The sequence below is a fragment of the Sapajus apella genome, unplaced genomic scaffold (genome assembly GCF_009761245.1).
Source record: "Sapajus apella isolate SASKATOON/1434 unplaced genomic scaffold, GSC_monkey_1.0 scaffold680, whole genome shotgun sequence".
NCBI classification, from domain to species: Eukaryota; Metazoa; Chordata; class Mammalia; order Primates; family Cebidae; genus Sapajus; species Sapajus apella.
Window position 1 is genome coordinate 1 of NW_022437606.1, and position 5,008 is coordinate 5,008.

Consider the following 5,008-nt stretch of genomic DNA (forward strand, 5'->3'; position numbering starts at 1 on the left):
TTAAGAGTTCAACTTTGAATCAAATAAATTCAAAATTTTAAAATATGGTTTTTTAAATCAAATTAACATAGTAAAATAAGAATAATATCCATCGTTAGAGAAGCCTGGAGAGGCAGGTACTACTGGTGGGAGTGTACAGTGGTATATCTCCTCTGGAGAGCAAACTGGCAATACATTTCAAAAGCCTTAAAGATTTGTGTATCTCACACTCTGTGGCCCGCCAATTTATACTGATCAAAATATCCTACTGATCTACACAGAGGTTGTACTCAAAGATATATTTATAAAGATATTATTTATAAGATAAAATAGATGGACATATATATCTTTATCTTCAAAAAGTGAGCTGGTTCAGGTAAATTATGGTACAACTGCATCATAGCCCTTAATTATAGTCATGTTGTAAAAAATATTTATTGATGGGAAATGTTCACTACATCAGTTTAAGAAGAGCAAGCTATAAACAATCTAGACTCATTAATATTTTTTTAAAAAGTAGTCACACACATAAACATAAAATGCTAAAAAGAAATCTCTATACTAAACAGTCAGCAGTGATTATATCTCTATATATAGGATGAATGATTCCCTCCTACAAAAGCAAAACCAAATTTTTTCCAACTTGGCTTATACTGTCCTCTTGAATATTCTGTATTGTGACTTCTAATTATTCTTCAAATGGCAATGGCTCCTACTACTTCTTCTAATACCTTTCTATTTTAAAAAACTTCTTCTTTCAAGGTTATGAGGAGTGACATCTCTTTTAATAAGTCTTAAAAATCTCCAGCAAGAAGGTGGAATAAGAGTTTCCTGGCTCTGGTCCCCCTCATAGAAATCGAACTAGGTACTGTCCACAGACAAGTATACCATGAATATCCCAGAACTCAGGAGTGAGCTGAGACACTCTCTGGGATCACAGAGCTGAGAAAACCTGCATTAGAAGGTTAAAAAGAACAGCTTCACTCTGACAGTGTCACCCCTTTCCAAGCCAGTAAAGTACCACACGGAGAGGAGTCCCCTGGGCCTACAGTTTCTACCATAGAGAAAGAAAGCTGGAGGTGAACATTAAGCTCCCCAGTATTTGGGATGCTTCTCAGGAAGCCCACTTTTGTATCATTCCATGTGTTCCTACAGGGCTAGACCATCTGGGGTTAGCAAAAAACAAAGAAGGGGGATGGGGTTCATAGTGGCTGCAGCACAGATCTTGGCAATGACTACATTCCTGTCAATGGAAGCGCCAGACCAGAGAGACCAGTGAATAGCACTGCTTTGCAGAAAGCACAGTGGGCAGGTTTGCCAGGGCCGAGTCCCTACCACTATCACACCCAAGCTTTCTCCAATCCTTAAGCAGAGTCTCAGTTCTCTGCTTAAAGTCTTCCTAGGCCAGGAGGCAAGTATGCGTTAGCACATAAGTGTAGAAGAGAGCATATGGGTAAGAACTGAGAGGGCAAGTGGTAACAACACCCAGCCTCAGTACTCTGCTTATGGTTTCCCCAGACCCAGAGGCAAGTGCACATTAGCGTATATCTGTAGAGGTCAGCATCTGGTCCTGCCAGGCTCTAGTGACTCTGCCTAACTTCACAGCTGTGCATATAGTTTCCTGAGGCCAGGAGGCAAACCTGCATCCCTGCATATCTACAGAACACAGTAACTGGTCCTGCTCAACCTTAGCAGTTAAGCAGTGACTCCACTCAGCTTTGGAGTCCAGCCTGAGGTTCTACCCAGGCCCAGGCAGAGAGGCAAACCTGTGACTGCATACTGTGGAGCAATCTCTAGCCCTGCCTGTCCCAAGTAGTTGAGCAGCAAACCCAGCAACCTTGAAGTCAAGCCTGCAACCCTGTCCAATTATAGATTCTAAACAGCAGTAGCACTCAGCCAGGGAATATGGCCAGCAACCCTGCCTAATCAAAGGTAATTGCAGAGCCCAGCCAGCAACTCCACCTGACCTCAGAACCCAGTCAGTGGCCTCGCTGTTTGATGGAGCACAGCCAGTGGTTTCACAAAACCATGGAGTACAGCCAATAGCTTCACTGACCTCAGTGCACCAGCAGCAGACCAGCTACAGAACCCAACAGCAAGGTCTGCCTGCCTATGGTCACTACTCGATGGCCAATCCAGACTCTCAGGCTAAACAGTGAAGGTCTACCCCCTTCACCTCAAGTGAGAGGGGTGTAGGGCAGAACACTTGGAAAAGCTGGAAGAGATGGCCACTTCAAGCGCACAGAGACCAATGCAAGGATACAAGGATGATGAAGAATCAGAGAAAAGTGACACCACTAAAAGAAAGTAATAAAGCACCAATAATGGACTCTAAAGAAATAAGATCTATGAAATGACAGACAAAGAATTGAGAATAATCCTCTCTTTAAAATGTTCAGGGTACTACAAAAAAATACAGAATAAAAAATCACATGAAATTTGAAAAACAACAAAGTAAGTTTGACAAAGAAACAAATTTTAAAAATGAAATAGAAATCTTAGCAATAAAAAGTACAGTATCTAAATTGAAAAATTCAATAAAATGCTTGAACAGTATACTTGATCAGGCAGAAGAATCAGTGAGCCTAAAAGAGGACATTTAAAATTATCCAGTCAGAAGAGCAAATAGATAAAGAATGGAAAAGAATGAAGAAAGCCTACAGGTATTATGAGATATCACCTGAGAAATAGGAGTGTCTGAAGGAGAAGAGAGGGAAAAATGACCAGAAAGCATATTTAGGAAAATAATGGCTGAAAATTCTCCAAATCTAGGGAAAGACACCAACATTCAGGCACAGGAAGCTCAGTGGTCTCCAATCCAATTTAACCCAAAGAGTTCACCAAGATATATCATAATCAAACTGCTAAAATTCAAAGATAACTGTTAAAATTCAAAGCAGCAAGAGATAAGAAACATATCACATACTAGGGAGCTGCAATATGGTTAACAGTGGACTTCTCAAGAAAAGCTACCTGTCAAGCAATAATACTTTATCCAACAAAACTGTCCTTCAGTAATGAGGGAGAAATAAAAACTTTCCCAGACAAATGCTAAGGGAATTCAACATCAGTAGGCCTATCTTACAAGTACTGCTAACACAAATTCTTCAAACTGAAGTAAAAGATCATTAATTAACACCATAAAACACATGCAATTATAAGACTCAATGGTATAAGTAATACATAATCATATTCAGAATACTCTAGTACTTTAATGGTGGTATGTAAAGCAATTTTATCTTTAATATGAGGGTTAAAAGACAAAACTAATTAAAAATACCTATAGTTACAGGATACAAACTAGAAAAAGACGTAAATGTTGAAATAGAAATAATAAAATGTGGAGGAGGGAAACAATTTAACAGAGTGAAGAGACAAGCCATGGTGTGGGAAAAATACTTGCAAACCATACTTGATAAGGGGTTAATATCCAAAATATATAAGGAACTCACACAACTCAATATCAAAAAAATCCCAAATAACTCAATTAAAAAATAGGCAAAGCACCTGAGCAGACATTTCTCAAAAACACATTTAAATGGCCAATATGTCTAAGAAAAAATGCTCAACATTAGGGAAATGCATATTAAAACCTCAATGAGATATCATCTCACGCTCATCAGAATGGCTACTATAAAAAAGATGAAAGCTAACAAGTGTTGATAAAGATGTGGAGAAAAGGAAACTCTTGTATACTATTGGTAGGAATGTAAATCACTACAGACACAATGGGAAACAGTATGGAAGCTCCTCAAAAATGCATAAACAGAATTACCATATGATTCAGCAATGTCTAGGTACATATCCATATATACATATACATCTATCTATCTATATATACATATATACCATGTCTAGGTACATATCCATATATACATATACATCTATCTATCTATATATACACACATACCCAGAGTATGGGCATTGCAGCATTATTCACAACAGCCAAGATATGGAATTAACCTAAGTGTCCTTCAATGAATGAATATTTCTTTATAGAAAACGTGGTATATAAACATATTGGAATACTACTCAGCCTTAAAAAAAAAAAAAAAAAAAAAAACAGGAAACTCTGTCATTTACAACACGAACAAACTTGGAAGACATCCATATGCTAAGTGACATAAGCCAGGAACAGAAAGACAAATACTGCATGACCTCACTTGTATATGGAATTTTTAAGTTGAACTCATAGAAGCAGCAAGTAGAATAGTGACTATCAGAGATTGAGGGTGCAGTGGATGTAAGGCAGGGTATGGGAAATCAAGAGATGTTAGTCAAAGGGTACAAAGTTTCAGTTAGATAGGAGTAGTAAATCTGTGGGTTCTATTGAATAGTAGGGTGACTACACTTTTTTTTTTTTTTGAGATAGAGTTTCGTTCTATTGCCAAGGCTGGAGTGCAGTGATGCAATCTTGGCTCATGGCAACCTCTGCCTCCTGAGTTCAAGTGATTCTCCTATCTCAGACTCCCAACTAGCTGGGACCACATCTGGCTAATTATTATATTTTTAGTAGAGACAGGGTTTTACCATGTTGGCCAGGCTGGTCTTGAACTCCTGATCTCAGGTATTCTGCCCACCTTGGCCTCCCAAAGTGCTGGGATTACAGGCGTGAGCCACCAGGCCCGGCCTAGGGTGACTATACTTAATAATAATCCAAAATTGCTAAAAATAAGTAAATTCCAAATATCTCACTCTAAAATATGATAAGTGAGATAATGGACATGTTAATTAGCTTGATTTAATTATTTCACCTTGTTTACATATGCAAAAACATCACTGTACCCCATAAATATAATTAAGATAATATTAATTTGTCACTTATGATATTAATTTTAAGAGAAATTAATGAGTTGTTATTAAAACACAAAAATATGTTGGAGAAACATATCTTTAAAGGAATGCTATAATGAATAATGACCCACTAATTAATTTGATCAGACTGCTTACTGAAATTTTTATTTATTTTAAGAAAACGAATACTTATATTGAGGTTTCTTTCCAGTTTTAACAAAAACATTATTGTTGC